The sequence below is a fragment of the Bos javanicus genome, chromosome 18 (assembly GCF_032452875.1).
Source record: "Bos javanicus breed banteng chromosome 18, ARS-OSU_banteng_1.0, whole genome shotgun sequence".
Taxonomy (NCBI): domain Eukaryota; kingdom Metazoa; phylum Chordata; class Mammalia; order Artiodactyla; family Bovidae; genus Bos; species Bos javanicus.
This window is the reverse complement of record NC_083885.1, coordinates 28003308-28021353: the sequence shown is the minus strand read 5'-3', so window position 1 is coordinate 28021353 and position 18046 is coordinate 28003308.

The following is an 18046-nucleotide window of genomic DNA, read 5'->3' as shown; positions in this document are numbered from 1 at the left end:
GGGTCAGACAGAGTTGGACACGACTGAAGTGACTTAGCAGCAGCAGCAGCAGCCAAATAGAACAAAAATGTCAACTTCACTGGGCATTAAAGTCACGGTTACAGCTCATTGTTTGAGGAATATAACTTTCTTGTCTTTTTGAAAACTAGGATATCACTTTCCTGCCGTCAGCCTCCCTGTTCCTCCCCCACTCACTATTATTCTTCAAAGATCAGTAGTTTGGCAATCTAATTTCCTGCTTACTTGAGTACCCTGGGAAGTCATAAATCCTGACTGGGGTCCTTGAACTCATTTAAGACCTCTATTTTGGTGTCATAATGTATACACACATCTGACTGTGAGATGCATTAAATATAACTACTCATTTCCATAATCATTCACAGTTTCACATTGTACTAAATAAGACTCCCTGAAATTTTTTTTTCTTAAACTCCTCTCTGGGCTTTGTCCATGGAAGAATGCTGTTTAAAGGGCAGCCTCAGATAATTCACATCGCTAAAGGTCATAAAGTCGGAAAAGGAAGAATGATGGAGTTGCTCATAAAAGAAGGCAAGTGATATTAAGTGGAGGCTATTTGAGTGTAGGGAAATTGAATAATGAATAGGAAGAGTCAGGATGCTTGATTGAAAGAATATAAGTGTGTACCTTAAATATTGGGATACTACAGAGTTATTAAAAAGTAAACAGTGTAAAAGAGGAAAAACATATTTAAATCATGGAAAGCATTGGCTAGCAAAGACTTAAATTGCAATAAAATTGCATGCATTCTGTATTTTATTCTTTATACTTTTCTTTATTTCCCAGACTTTCAAAGCACATATTATCTCACAATTAAATCAAAAGATAAACATCTGTTTGAGATGCACTCTTCTTTACCCCTCACATCAAAACATTTTAATTTTATTGCTTACACTCAGATTTTTCTTAAAATATGCTCAAGATCTTGAAGTCATATCAAGAATTCCTATCAGAGTTCACCTAGAAAAAGTCATAAAATGTACAACAGTCACTCCATTATTTTTCAAGCTTCAGTGATCCCATAACTTCAGCTATCCAGAAAATATCCAGGAAGCAGAAGGAAATTATCATAAAAACATGTAGAAGTATGGGGAATGCTCATATACCTAAGCAATACATTCCACAATTTTGCTGCTGCTGCTGCTGCGTCGCTTTAGTCGTGTCCGACTCTGTGAGACCCCATAGAGGGCAGCCCACCAGGCTTCCCATCCCTGGGATTCTCCAGGCAAGAACACTGGAGTGGGTTGCCATTTCCTTCTCCAATGCAAGAAAGTGAAAAGTGAAAGTGAAGTCGCTCAGTCGTGTCCGACTCTAGCGACTCCATGGACTGCAGCCTACCAGGCTCCTCCGTCCATGGGATTTTCTAGGCAATTTTGCTGGATGTGTAAAAATAACAGATAATTAGTTATTTTTCCCGGAGAAGGCAATGGCACCCCACTCCAGTACTCTTGCCTGGAAAATCCCATGGACAGAGGAGCCTGGTGGGCTGCAGTCCACGGGTCACGAAGAGTCAGACACGACTGAGCGACTTGACTTTCACTTTTCACTTTCCCGCATTGGAGAAGGAAATGGCAACCCACTCCAGTGTTCTTGCCTGGAGAATCCCAGGGACGGGGGAGCCTGGTGGGTGCTGTCTATGGGGTCGCACAGAGTCGGACACAACTGAAGTGACTTAGCAGCTTAGCAGCAGTTATTTTTCCTTGAAAGAGTTTAAATAATTTTATGCCTTATCTTAAGTGACTATTTTTTAAGATGATAATTCAAAAATCATATGGAAATCAATCCTAAACAAAAAGAAACAGTGTTCTCATTAAACTTCATAATATGCTTAATCTAGAAGTCAACTGAAATAATTTCTTGATTGATATTTTTTCCTTTCCTTGCAGTTCCTAGCTCAAACTCTCCTCTTATGCAGTTCAACTCATTTGTCACTTTTCAGCTAAACCAATGGCTCTCAATATTTTTATTTTTATTATCTATCCCCAGGAACATTGAACATTTCAGACACATTTTTCCTGATAATCCTCCATAAAATTTTAATACAATAGGCATATATAATATATACTTGTTTTTTTAATCTTATTTTATTTTAAATTTTTATTAGAGTACAGTTGATTTACAATTTTGGCTTCAGGTTTCAGCAAAGTGAATCAGTTATACATATACATATATCTACTCTGTTTTAGATTCTTTTCCCATGTAGGTCAATATAGAGTTCCTTATGCTATACAGTAGTTCTTCATTAGTTATCTATTTATATGGTGTGTATGTCAATCCCAATCTCCCAATTTATCACCCCCCACCATTGCCTCCTGGTAACTGTGATCAATAGTAATTTAGGAAAAAGTTATTTGAGTTGTCTTATAAGAATAATGTATGTTTGCCATTCATCTGTTGCCTTTTAATTTAATAAACAAACATAGATTAAAAAGATTGCCCCTTTCAAGTACACATTCTCCTACTGTTTGTATATATGTGCTTTATAGGTAACCAGAGGAAGATCTTTTTCTGCCCCAAAGAATCAATTTTCACACCCTTAGAAATGATATCACCCTCATGGAGAATGTATGTACGGAGAACATCATGAAAGAAGAACTATCGGGGTTTAGGGACATGCATTCTTCATTGCACATAAATGGCCCCCAAACTGCAGGACCTTTAGCTTCTTCGGATCATGCCCAACAAATATCAGTAATATCTCTAGTCAGTGGGATAACAACACCAAAAATAAAACGCTTCCTAAGAAAAGAGAGTTTCCTTACAGAAGAATTCCAAATGGTATATATAGGTACTCCTCATCCAGGAAGTAGGGCTTTACCCCTCCTTCACTGACCTTGGACTAGACTTATGATTGGCTTCCAATGAACTGAATAGGGAAAGAAAAATAGTAGGAACTTTATAGTTAAAGAACCTGGTACACCCCATGTTAACATGTGATAAAGTTTATCATCTCCAGTTATGTCATATTGATACCACGTGCCCCTGATGTAAGTGTTCTTTGTGATATTCTTTTTTAAAAAGGTATAACTCTGATCTAATCATGAGAAAAACATTAGACAGACACAGATCAAGGGGCATTCTACAAAATATCTGATTGATCAGTACTCCTAAAACTGTCAAGGTCACAGAAAACAAAGGATGAATTACTTCAAAGACCAGAGGACACCAAAGAGATGTGACCATTTAAGGCAAGTAATGTACTAATTAGGGCTTCCAAGATGGCTCAGTAGGTAAAGAATCCACCTGCAATTCCAGAAATGCAGGCAAACGCAGGTTTAATTCCCAGGTTGAGAAGATTCCCTGGAAAAGGGCATGGCAACTACTCCAGTATTCTTGCCTGTAAAATCCCATGGACAGAGGAGCCTGGCGGGCTACTGTTCACAGGGTCACAAAGAGTTGGCTACGACTGAAGGGACTGAGCACACAAAGCACAATGTACTGATTTAGATCCTGAAACACACCATAAAAAGTTCTAAATGGAAAAACTGGTAACATCCAAATGAAGTTGGGATTTTAGTTAGTAGAAGTGTACTCTGTTAATCTGGACAAATGCACTGTGCTAATGTAAGATATTGACAAAATAGGAAATTAAAAGAGAGGTATATGAAACTCTCTGTTCTAAATGTATAGATGTTTTATACATCTAAAATTACTCCAAAATAAAAAAGTTTATTTTAAAATGCCCCCCCCCCACACTACCAAATGGGGCTTCCCTGGTAGCTCAGCTGGTAAAGAATCCACCTGTAATACAGGAGATCCCAGTTCAATTCCTGGGTTAGGAAGATCCTCTGGAGAAAGGATAGGCTACCCACTCCAGTACTGTGGTCTTCCCTGGTGGCTCAGCTGGTAAAGAATTTGCTGCAGTGTGGGAGAGCTAGGTTCGATCCCTGGGTTGGAAAGATCCCCTGGAGAATGGAATGGCCACCCACTCCAGTATTCTGGCCTGGAGAATTCCATGGACTATATAGTCCATGGGGTGGCAAAGAGTCAAACACAACTGAGTGACTTTCACCTTCAAACACTACCAAACATTCCCTCTGAGCAATAGCACCCTGAATGGAGAAAACTATTAGACTAACCTTTTTAAAATGCACATCCAATCATGTCACTTTCTGGAAAAAATTTTTAAATAAGCACCCCACCCTTATTTATCACGTAAGATCCACACTGTATCGCTTTTGATGACCTTTCCGAACACATCTCTTTCTACTCCATCTCTGATATCCTTCTCTTCCTTTACCACTCCTGGATTTTCACATTTTCCCGACTGTGTCTGTTGTTTCATGCTTATATACCTCCACACTACCTTGTAGCATGGTAGTAGACATGATCTAGAAATAGATTACAATGAATATTTGTCTGAGTTTAAGAAAGATTAAATGGGCCAAGGAGAATGGCTGTTAGTGTTCACTTTAGTCATTCCCTGTTACCTACAATAGTCATTCTCTCTGACAGAATCTTTTGATCAAAGATCTAGTCATGTAGATTACTGTCTGCTTGAAAAATGGCCTGTTGTGCCCCAAGAATGAACTAGAGGTGACGAAGCCCATAGCCTGTGCAGTATCAGACCTCACAATTCTATAGCTCAGATACGTTCACAGCAAAACTTTGACAGATGGCTCTCAGAAATGATTCACTTAATTTAAGCATTTGATTATTGTGATAATGAGAGGATGGTAAATATTAACACAGATTTAACCTCTCAGTAGATGGAAGTTAAATCATAACTCACATGAAAAAAAAAGAACAGAAGTGTTCTGTGTTTAAGTGAAAGAGAAAGTTGCTCAGTCATGTCCGACTCTTTGTGACCCCATGGACAATACAGTCCATGGAATTCTCCAGGCCAGAATACTGAAATGGGTAGCCATTTCCTTCTCCAGGCCAGAATACTGGAGTAGATCACCATTCCCTTCTCCAGGGGATCTTCCAAACCCAGGGATTGAACCCAGCTCTCCCACATTGTAGGCAGATTCTTTACAAGCTGAGCCACCAGGTAAGTCCAAGAATACTGGAGTGGGTAGCCTATCCCTTCTCCAGGGAATTTTCTCGACCCAGGAGTCAAACCAGGGTTTGCTGCTTTGTAGGAGGATTCTTTGTAGGAGCTCCCAGGGAAGTCTATGTTTGTTTTAAGGGCATTATTTATTAATAGTAAGATATATTGGTTTATTATCTTTGCATCTTCTGTGACCCATTAAGAATTTGAATCTTTATGGATTCAATGAAAACTTTACACTGAAAGAGTATCAAAACAAGATTGACTGTCTAGTCATCATATTTGAAGTTGGATTTCAATGAGTCCTACAGCTTTCGTAAATAAAATTCTTGTACTCTCACTGTAGAATTCCCCCCCAAAAAAATTCCATTTAAGTAAACATCTGGTTAAGTAAATATTAATGTCTGTATGTGTTAGTCACTCAGTCGTGTCCGACGCTTTGCGATCCCATGTACTATAGCCCACCAGGCTCCTCTGTCCATGTAATTCCCTAGGGAAGAATACCAGAGTGGATTGCCATTTTCTCCCCAAATGTATATTAAGAGATTGTCATTTTCAAACACTAAATACATTTCTCTAAAATAGCACTTTAACTTTTGAAATATGTCTGTGTATTTTATTCTCAAAGTGTCAAATGTGTAAAATTATTGAGTGTAGCTGGTTAGCTAGAGAGAAGTCCCTTTTCAGGCTGCTAAATCACAGAAAACACTGTGAGATAAGCATGTGCTGACTTACTCATCCTGAGAAAGATGAAGATGTGACATCATTTGGTTCAGGATTAGTTTGGTATTAGAGACATGAAAGTTTAATTATTTCCATCAGTATTAGTGTTTATAGCCAGGAAAATCATAAAATAAGCTATATATGGAAGCATATTAAAGGGGCAGGTTTCAGATTTATAGGGAAGCAGTGAAATTCCCATTTCCTAGTATTGGTAGACTTATGTCTGCTAAAATAGATAGGAATCTACTGTGCCCAGCTAGCATTACCAAAATCTAAGAACCCCATTAGAGACCAATGAACTAGAAAAGCCATTACATAATACACTATGTACTATTTCTCTGTGTATCCCCCTAACATCCATTACAATTTTGTATTCTTGGCTACTTTAGCCAAAAACTTTTAGCTCTGCCAATTTGTAGCCATGCTACATAATGTTCCTACCAGAAAAATAGGGTGGGGGTGGAGAAAATGTGGCAGAAATATTTTATTGGAAAATGCTTTAATTAGAAAAACTTTAAACTGTAGTAGAAGAAAGAATTTCTCTTTTAGTAATGGCAGAGTAGCCCTTATTTTAGACTAATTATTTGATACATAATAGCTCAAAAAATGTAACAAAAATTATATGGATGCACTGGAGGAAATTGGTCAGAAACAGAAGGAAAAACGAAAATTACACAGAGTCAGGTTTATGGTTACATGGTCTGAGTGGGTCTTCCACTCCACCCAAGACCACATGGTTAGCATTCAAACAGAAGTTCACAGTCTTAATGTCTTAAGAAGTGAAAAGATGACTGTCAGAGTATGTGGAGTGTAAAGAGAAGTCCCAGAATGGAGAGAACCAGAGAGGACAATCTTCAAAATGTGCCAAAAATCTTAGCCAAATCCCTGGCTAAGTCCTGAAACTAAGCATAGTAAACATAAAAGATGGCATGCCTTCTGGCAAAAGCAGTACCTGGGAGGTGAGGAGGAAAAGAATTCCTCTACTTCTCTCTAAAATGAAGACATATTTTGGAGCTTGAGTCTAGTCATAGAGTTTTTCCTGGACTGCTAGAAGTCAACACTGTTCAGAGAAAGATAACATACTCAAGAGCATCTCTAAAATTTGTCACTTATAGAGGATTGAAAACAATTAAAAAAAAAAACTAGGCATGCAAAAAAAAATACAAAACTCATAATCAAGAGAAAAATAAAGAATAAAATCTGACAGTGAGAAGACACATATTGGTATTTGCAGATAAAGACTGTAAAGTAGCTATTATAAATATGTGCAATCACTCAAAAATAAGTTGGCCAAAATGAATAAACAGATGAGAAATAAAAAAATACAGAATTAATAAAAAAAAACATGGAAATTTTAGACCTTTATAGGTATTAATAGTGTATTAATAGTGTATTTTATAATACACTAGTCTAATTTTTAAAATTCCCTGCATAAGTTTAAAATCATATATAAAATACAAAATTTTATTTATGCAACTTAAGATAGATCAATACATATATAAATTATGGATTCTAAAGAATAGAAAAAAAATACCCAGAACTTCCTTGCTTTGACCGAACTATAAGAACATATGAAGCTGTCTAAATTATATGTAATTTGAGTCCCAAAAGAAGAGGAAAGAAAGGACTGAAAAAAATTACTTGAAGGAATAATATATAAAAAATTCCCAAATTTTGTGAAAGATATTAACTTAAAAAACACAAAGTTCATCGAACACCAAGGAAGAGAAATACAGAGGCAATAATATCTAGGTGCACCCAAGTCAAAGAGAAAAGATGTAGAGGACATCTTGACAGGTAAAATCACATTACACACATTCAAACAACAATATGAAATATGACTGATGTCTTATCAGAATAAAACAGGAACTGTAAGACAATGGTAAAACATATTCACAAATATTAAATGGGACAAACATCTATTAACCCAAAGCTCTAGATCTTGAAAATATACCCTAGATCATGTTGTCAGGGCACAATCAAGATGATGGAATAGAAAATGCTGAGCTCATCTCCTCCCACAGACACCCAAACTGCAAGTACATATAGAACCACTCTCTCTGACAATGACCTAAAGACTAGCAGAATAGCTCTACTACAGTTAAGGATATAGGGACTAGAGATTCAAGCATAAGAACTGAAATCATGAAACTCCTAGAAGAAAACAAAGGCTGTATGCTCTTTGACAGCAATCTTAATAAAGTTTTTTGAACATATCTCCATGGCAGTCCACTCCAATGTTCTTGCCTGGAGAATCCCATGGACAGAAGAGCCTGGCAGCCTACAGTCCATGGAGTCAGAGAGCTGTGCATGGCTGAAGCGATTTAGCACACTCTTTCAGGCAAGAACAACAAAAGCAAAATCAATCAAATTAGACCACATGAATTTAAAAAGCTGTTGTGTAGCAATGCAAATCATTAGCAAAATGAAAAGGCAACCCACCTAATGGAATGATACTTGCAAAACTTAATACACAGAATGGATATTAATTAATGAGTTAATTAATATCAATTAATAATAGGTTAATATAGAAAGTACCAAATAAAACAAACTTGATATTTTGAAACAAGTTGGTAATTAAACATAGTATGTCTCTCTCCTCTCTCTCTCTCTCCCTCCATAAAATACTAGCTATAAGTTTACAGAACTTCTGTAACCCTGTTCCATGGTTAACTCATCCATCTGTACAGAGAATTGTTTGGAAAATTTAAGAAAAATATGTTAAACCACATAGCATGGTGCATGGAATATCTCATTATTCAAACAGAGGGTTGCTATTGCTGTTAATGCCTTTTCATCATCTTAATTATCAATAACAGCAACAGCAGCCTCTATATACAAGAAAACATACCCAAATAGTCAACTATAGAAACACAAGTATCTTTATTCATTGACATTTATTAAGGGCCTGCTACAAACCAGACTTATCTTGTCTGAAAAACGTTTCAGAGGCAAGAATGGTTGGGTCGAATAATATTCAGTTCAATTCAGTCATGTCCAACTCTTTGCGACCCCATGGGTTGCAGCACTCCAGGCTTCCCTGTCCATCACCAACTCCCGGGGCTTGCTCAAACTCATTTCCAGTCGGCGATGCCATCCAATCATCTCGTTTTCTGTCATCCCCTTCTCCTGCCTTCAATCTTTCTCAGCATCAGGGTCTTTTCCAGTGAATCAGTTCTTTGCATCAGGTGGCCAAAGTATTGGCATTACAGCTTCAGCATCAGTCCTTCCAATGAACACCTAGGACTGATCTCCTTTAGGATGGACTGGTTTGATCTCCTTGCAGTCTAGGACTCTCAAGAGACTTCTCCAACACCACAGTTCAAAAGCATCAATTCTTTGGCACTTAGCTTTCTTTATAGTCCAATTCTCACATCCATACATGACTACCAGAAAAACCATAGCTATGAATAAATGGACCTTTGTTGGCAAAGAAATGTCTCTACTTTTTAATATGCTTTCTAGGTTGGTCATAGGCAAATAATACAGTCAGTTATAATTGACTAATAAAAGACAACAAGAACCCAGACAGAGCAGGTCTCAGAACTAGAGAAGCTGAATTTCTCACAATTTTATAAAACAAATACAAGTATCATACCATTTAGCATTTGGAGTTTACTATTTTCATATAATATAATCAGATCTAGACAGAGGATTTGCCATTCTCAATGAGTAAGCAGACTACCCTTCCCTTCAAATTCTGGTGCCTGCCTGCAATTAATTCTTTTTTTTTTATGTGCAATATTTTATTTTATTTTTTTTCATATATGATATTATACATGTTTCAATGCCACTCTCCCAAATCATCCCACCCTCTCCGTCTCCCACAGAGTCCAAAAGACTGTTCTATACATCTGTGTCTCTTTTGCTGTCTCGTATACAGGGTTATCGTTACCATCTTTCTAAATTCCATATATATGCATTAGTATACTGTATTGGTGTTTTTCTTTCTGGCTTACTTCACTCTGTATAATAGGCTCCAGTTTCATCCACCTCATTAGAACTGATTCAAATGTATTCTTTTTTATGCCTGAGTAATACTCCATTGTGTATATGTACCACCGCTTTCTTATCCATTCATCTGCTGATGGACATCTAGGTTGCTTCCACGTCCTGGCTATTATAAACAATGTTGTGATGAACATTGGGGTACACGTGTCTCTTTCAATTCTGGTTTCCTCAGTGTGTGTGCCCAGCAGTGGGATTGCTGGATCATAAGGCAGTTCTATTACCAGTTTTTTAAGGAATCTCCACACTGTTCTCCATAGTGGCTGTACTAGTTTGCATTCCCACCAACAGTGTAAGAGGGTTCCCTTTTCTCCACATCCTCTCCAGCATTTATTACTTGTAGACTTTTGGATCGCAGCCATTCTGACTGGCGTGAAATGGTACCTCATAGTGGTTTTGATTTGCATTTCTCTGATAATGAGTGATGTTGAGCATCTTTTCATGTGTTTGTTAACCATCTGTATGTCTTCTTTGGAGAAATGTCTATTTAGTTCTTTGGCCCATTTTTTGATTGGGTCATTTATTTTTCTGGAATTGAGCTGTAGGAGTTGCTAATTAATTCTTTATTCAACACAAAAATCACCCAAATATGTTTTCTGAACATTCAAGTAATGTTTAGAATAAATAGGCTTTAGGAAAAAGATAGGAGTTACTTAAATTCTTGTAAATTCCAAGAAATCTTTACATGGATAGACTTAATCATTTTATTTAATCATTGTAACATGGTAGAAATGAATATTCTTATTTTACAGATTAAAAAAAATATCAGAAATCAGAGAGTTTCAGAATTTTGACCAAGGACACACAGCTAGCAGGCAAAGGAATGAGAAGGAAACTACAGTCTGTGTGACTTGTATTCTGGTTTCCACTCTAGCACCACTGCCTTCATACCTCAGAAGAGATGTTATGATTTTGATCCATTAAGCAGAATTATTGAGTCATGTAGGTGGTTGAGTATAAACCTTTGAGCAAAGTTCATTTAATGCATCATAATTAGCAACAGAGATTAGCTAATCAAAGCACTAATGATAATCTAATTGGTGTAGTGTTCTAGTGCTTACAAAGCACTTTCATGTAATTGTATAATTTGATTTGTAAAATGATGATGTTTGACAGAGATTTCCCCCCGCCCCCCACCTAACTTTACAGGTGAAAAATTTAATGCTCAAAGAAATTTATTGATGTCCCCCAAATCATTAAATCCCTAAATAAGTAAAGTTGGGAAATGAATTCTAATGCTATATCTTATGTTCTCCAAATACAACATATGCCACTATCCAACTGGGCAAAACGATCAAGAACAGAGTGCTCCAGGGTCCTTCTCTGATTCAGAAATGGCGTGTGATGCACCCTTTAGTGAATAATTACCCTTTCACCTATAATCTTAGATCCTAGTGATGATTCTGGGCTCTTCCCCATGGAAAACAGTTTGAAAGTCTATTGCATTACCCTGCAAATACGGATTTGGGCTTGACTTTTTTTTTCTTTTTTTTCATGCCATATACAACCCAGGAATACTTTTGTGATAATAAAGAAAACACCAAAAGCATTTTCTGCTATCATTTCCTATCCGTGGTTCCTAGAACAGGCCATAAAGGAAACTTTTCTGTTTTGGTTTTACAAAAAAGCTGTGATTTTAGCTTACTGAGCAACTGTACTCTCTCTATTTTCCATACTTTATAGTAGGCTTCTGATGTTCATCAACAAAACACATGTAGAACATGAAAAAAACTAAGCATTTTCTCTCCTAGTTTGGTTTTCAAGATGTATTTTTAATAATTAGCATAATATTAGAGTAATGGGAAATGTTAGGAGAGTATGCAATAGTTATATCAAATAATAAATAATATTGGTGAATAACAAGTGAAGTTTAAAATCACTGCAGATGGTGACTGCAGCCATGAAATTAAAAGACACTTACTCCTTGGAAGAAAACTTATGACCAACCTAAATAGCATATTCAAAAGCAGAGACATTACTTTGCCAACAAAGGTCCGTTTAGTCAAAGATATGGTTTTTCCAGTAGTCATGTATGGATGTGAGAGTTGGACTATAAAGAAAGCTGAACACTGAAGAATTGATGCTTTTGAACTGTGGTGTTGGAGAAGACTCTTGAGAGTCCCTTGGACTGCAAGGAGATCCAACCAGTCCATTCTGAAGGAGATCAGCCCTGGGATTTCTTTGGAAGGAATGATGCTAAAGCTGAAACTCCGATACTTTGGCCACCTGATGCGAAGAACTAACTTATTGGAAAAGACCCTGATGCTGGGTAAGATTGAAGGTGGGAGAAGAAGGGGATGACAGAGGATGAGATGGTTGGATGGCATCACGGACTCAATGGACATGAGTGTGAGTGAACTCTTGGAGTTGGTAATGGACAGGGAGGCCTGGCATGCAGCAGTCCATGGGGTCACAAAGAGTCAGACATGACTGAGCGACTGAATTGAATTGAACTGAACTGAAGTTTATATCTACTTATCTTTTTTATTTGTCAAAACAAAATCTCCAATTGGTGAATTTGAATTTTAGTAGCATAGTTCTCCTAGTTGAGAGAAAATAAAGACTTATTAGCCTTGTTTCTCCAAAAAAAAAAAAAAGGAAAGAAGAACTTTGATGTATATTCTGGAATTTTATTTAAACTTAAACTTCATTTAGAATAGAAATGGTCTACTACATTTTTGTTTCAAAGTCCATTCAGAAAATGATATGGCCTAGTACTCGACTTTCTTGAGAGCAGCAAATGCCAGACGAGTAAATAGAGTAGTTTCAGATTTGGGTTTTACAGTCTGGTCTATTTAACAAATTGGGGGAACTTATATGAAATCATAAATGCTCTAAACCCTCAGTTGCTTCTTCACAAGTGGAGAAAATCTCACCCTCCGTTTATCACTGTTGTGAAGATTAGTTACCATAAATGATAGATTCCATGATTTTTTAGACCAGTTATATTTATTCAACACATTCTCTCATGATGCATGATAGTTTAAGAATAATTATTTCTTTTGCAACACATATAACAAAGGATTAGTATTAGAATATGTAAAGAATTCCTGCAGATAAATTTTTATATTTTATATATTTTTAAAAACTAGAAATGATTTTTTTTTAATTTACAAAGCAAATGCATAGGCATTAACAGAAAAGTACATATAGCCCCTCACTGGTAATCAACAAAATGAAAAGTAAAATCATAAGGAAGGAGATTTTGTTTAGAGGTTGGTTAACTCAACACATGCATGAATTAACACTTGTATAGTACAAATAAAGATACAATGTCAGCCAAAGGCATATACTCCTAAAGGCAAAGAGGACAGATAAAGAAAGAGAGCAAATAGTTTACTACTAATAGAGAGAGGGATTAAGATGGCACATTGAATTCTAAGATCTTCTCCCCAGGCTTTCCCTAACAGCCAGCAGCTCTCAGGACACTGAGAGGACACTGGCAAAAAAGGTTTCATCTGCCAAGTTGGAGACTACAAATATCTTCTCAGAGGAAACTAGCTAGATCAAGTGAAAATTCTGAAACTACTAGTGTCTAAGTTCATCCAGTGAAATGGATGAGCCAGATCACCCCACTGCATGGTTCACGTTAAACAAGCTCCTTTCAGAACTTCCCATCAGCTTCTCACTGCCCAAAAAGTCAGCAATCACCAGACTTGTGGACTATTTCTAACATGAGTAACATAAGCCAAAACAAGTAAAACAAATAGATATAGAGCGTAAAATGAAAAAAGCACCTTGGAAGAAATAAGCTGTAGAAAAGGAGGAAAAATAAAAACAACTATTAATGTCTTCAGGGAGAGAGACTCACTGGCTCATAGGATGGTGCTCTCCTCTAAAGAGGAGAAGGGCAAATAGAGGGACATCACAGAAGCTGATAAAGTTCAGCTTCCGAAGATAGAGGTCAAAACCATCATGGGTTATAGATTGTCCTTGCAGCCACGCTAACTGGCCAACAGAATAGCAATAATTGCTTGAGACAGAAGATAAATGAAGGGCACTTTTTAAGTTTTGTTCAAGCTGAGAGAGACACACACTCATACATACACAAACACAATTCTCTAGAGTCTGTGAACTTAAGTGCAAAGAAAATAAAAAGTGAAGTGAGAGCACAAAACAATGACTAGTGAGTGTGCTATATACATTTTTTAAACGCTTATGGTTAAGAGGAGTGACAACTTTGAGGTTAGAAAGATCTGTAATCAAATCCATACTATGTCACTTTACATCTGGGTGAGATTGGGCAAACTAAATTTTCCAAGACATAGTTTCTTCATTCATGAAATGGAATAATAAAATGCATTCTATGGGATCACTGTGAATATTCAAGATAACACATACCAAAAGTTCATGGCAAACTGGTTAGTATAAGGTAGAAATTAAACCAAAATCAATTATTATTATTATGGTAAAATATATAAAGTTCTCATTACACACTGATGGTTCACCCCCTCTCAAATATTTTCCTCACTTTGTTAATTAAATAGCCTAGTTATCTATTTGTTTCTACTGACCAATCAATATATATATGTCTCTCAGTTGTGTCTGACTCTTGTGACCCCATGGACTATACAGTCCATGGAATTCTCCAGGCCAGAATACTGGAGTGGGTAGCCTTTCCCTTCTCCAGGCAATCTTTGCAACCTAGGGATCAAACCCAGGTCTCCCACATTGCAGGTGGAATCTTTACCAGCTAAGCCACAATGAAAGCCCAAGAATACTGGAGTGGGTAGCCTATCCTTTCTCCAGTGGATCTTCCCAACCCAGGAATTGAACCAGGGTCTCCTGCATTGCAGTTGGATTCTTTACCAACTGAGCTATCAGGAAAGTCTATATATGAAAGTGAAGTGAAAATGTTAGTCGCTCAGTAATGTCTGACTCTACAACCCCATGGACTATATCCCACCAGGTTCCTCTGTCCATGGAATTCTCCAGGCAAGAATACTGGAGTGGGTTGGCATTCCCTTCTCCAGGGGATCTTTCTGACCCAGGGATCGAACCCAGGTCTCCTGCACTGCAGGTGGATTCTTTATCACTGAGCTACCAGGAAAGCCCCTCAGTGATAAAGAATATATATATATATATATATATAAAGAATATATCCTCACACATATTTATGGAATAGCTCCAAACATACATATGTGTGTGTGTATATACACACACACATATATATTTATGGACTTTCCTGGTGACTCAGTGATAAAGAATCCACCTGCAATGCAAGAGACCTGGGTTCCATCCCTGTGTCAGGAAGATCCACTGGAGAAGAGAATGCCAACCCACTCCAGTATTCTTGCCTGGAGAGTTCCTCTCCATCTGTATGTGTATGTGTTTGTACTGATAGATTGATCGATCGATAAATAGATATACTAGTCTACATCTACCCCATCTTATTGTGGAAGTCAATCTTCTGTTCCCCAGAAAGAAAATAAACAGGGAAACAGCTCCCCATAGACAGTTCTGGCTTTATAATTTTAGATTCTAATTCTAAATGTGATTATCTTACAAACACATTAAAGGCTTGCTTTGGTTTTGGTTTTCTAGCTAATATTTGCTAAATGATCCTCAACATTGTACTCCTATTTTAGGATGTTTAAGATGTTCGATGGATGATTTGACAACCTAATAATTGATTGCGTGGAAAAGAAGGATATCAAAACGAAGAGGAAGAGGACCCGAAATATACAAATAAAAATATTCCAAGAGCAAAGATTACCCTGCTGTTCCAGATAAAAAAATATGTCTTGAAAACATCCACTTTTGCTTGAAATTGTCAGGGAAAATGTGCCTATACTTTTATATCTCTCTAATGGACCCAGAATACACTTGGAAATCTGAATGGTTTTGGTTTCTGGTAGGAGTTATATCTTTTACCCTTTATTTAGCAGCCAGATACCTGAAGCTGGTAGCAAAACCATAAACAACAAAGCTAAATGAAAAGGCATTGGGGTGATAATTTAATTCACATTTAATTGTGCCTGAAATAGTTAGGCCTGGTGAGAATCAGTTTATCAAATAGTAAAATTTGGATCCATTCTGTCTTATCCCAGGGGCTCCAGACAAGCTCACACGTGAAACTGGATCAGGAGATTAGCAAAGCCCCCCATTTAAACATTAGATGTCAAGATTTTTATTATTATTTTTTGAGTAGAAACCTTTTGAGGTACTGAATTCCCTTCGATCTTTGTAAACAAGAACCCTATATGCAGCCAAATAGCATTAACTTCTCTGTCAAGGCTACTATAAGAAATGATAATATAAATAGCAACAGTAAACATTTCTTGAGCATGAACACTGCACAAGGAATAGGGTGAAAGCTTCACATTGACTAAGTACATCTAAGGCTCACAGCCCTGTGAACAGAGTATTTATTAAGCTCTTTACAATAAAGATAGGAAAAGTGAGACCCAGAGAAATGAAGTGACTTGCCCAGGTGTACAAAGGCAGTGTGACTTAAGTACACTGTGAGTTCATCAAAATCCATTTTCTTTAATTATAGCCTACATTTCAGAGAAGGCAATGGCACCCCACTCCAGTATTCTTGCCTGGAAAATCCCATGGACTGAGGAGCCTAGTAGGCTGCAGTCCATGGGGTCCCTAGAGTCGGACACGACTGAGCTACTTCACTTTCACTTTTCACTTTCATGAATTGGAGAAGGAAATGGCAACCCACTCCATTGTTCTTGCCTGGAGAATCCCAGGGACGGGGGAGCCTGGTGGGCTGCAATCCATGGGCTCGCTAAGAGTCGGGCACTACTGAGCGACTTCACTTTCACTTTCATGCATTGGAGAAGGAAATGGCAACCCACTCCAGTGTTCTTGCCTGGAGAATCCCGGGGACGGCAGAGCCTTGTGGGCTGCCATCTATGGGGTCGCACAGAGTCGGACACGACTGAAGCAACTTAGCAGCAGCAGCTATAACATTTATGTAAATACTAGCTGCCTTCAGGGGCATAAACTGATTGCCGAACTTGGATTTTGTGAATTTTAGAGGACAAGATATTAACCATTATGCTGTAGCACTTCTAAGCCTGATAAGTAAATCCCCCTCACTAGAATTCTGAACACTTGTCCCATTACATCTTACTTGACAACTGTCTGCTTACTATATTAACTGGGGAAATCAAGCAGTATATATCACCTTGAGCATATATCTAGTAAAAACTACATGTATATATATATATGTGTGCTCATATCACCTTGAGCATATATCTAGTAAAAACTACATGTATATATATATGTGTGCTCAGTCGTGTTTGACTCTTTGTGACCCCATGAACTGTAACCCACCAGGCTCCTCTGTCCATGGGATTTTCCTGGCAAGAATACTGGAGTGGGTTGCCATCCCCTTCTCCAGGGGATCTTCCCAACTCAGGAATCAAACCTGAGTCTCCCGTGTCTCCTGCACTGCAGGCAGATTCTTTACCACTGAGCCACAGGGGATGCCCATATCTATCTTCTATTTAAAAAATGATATGTAATATTTTCAAAGCAAGGGAATAGGGAAGTTCTCTTTGTGGAGCCCTGGTTTTGAGCCCTGAGTACTTTGAGATTAATGACTCAAACAATCTGACAAATCTGATCAAGTTTACGCATACTTATGTCCCCCAAATGCATATAAATATAATATTTTGCATAAAATCCCAGGGTCCATAGAAATGGATTTAGGGCTCCTGACAACATGTGATTTCATATAATTCATGCAGAAGGTTTGCCTGGTAGCAGTTTTATTATCCTCATTTTACAGATGACAAAACATAAGATACAAGTGGTAAGTGACTTGCCTAAGCTCAGATGTTTGGTAGATGGCAGAATCAGGATTTAAGTTTAAGACAATTTTACTCCACGGTTCATATCCTTTCGACTGCTTTATGATTGCTCAGTCCCTGTGGTGTAGTGAAACGCCACCCAGTTTCTCACAACTACCTTAATATCACTGTTTTAAACATAAAATTTAGCAAGATATGCCAGCCTTTACAATTCCAAATATTTATTATTCATGCAATTGTGCAGTGTGTATGTGAAAGAGAGACTAATACGAAATACTATGAGAAATGAAAGAGATACACAGAAAGATTGAGAAAGATACTATCTTCATAAATTATTATGTTAAGGCATTATCTCTAAGTGACATTTATCTTCATCTACAAATCTTATAGAAATCTACTGGTAAAACTCACGTAAAGTAGCCTCATGTGCTAATTCACAAAGTTCAACTACCCTCCAGCCATAGGAGCAACCTGAGTTACAGAAGGGCACCCAGCTCTCTTTGGTGTTTCCTATCACAAATTATGTTTTTCCTCT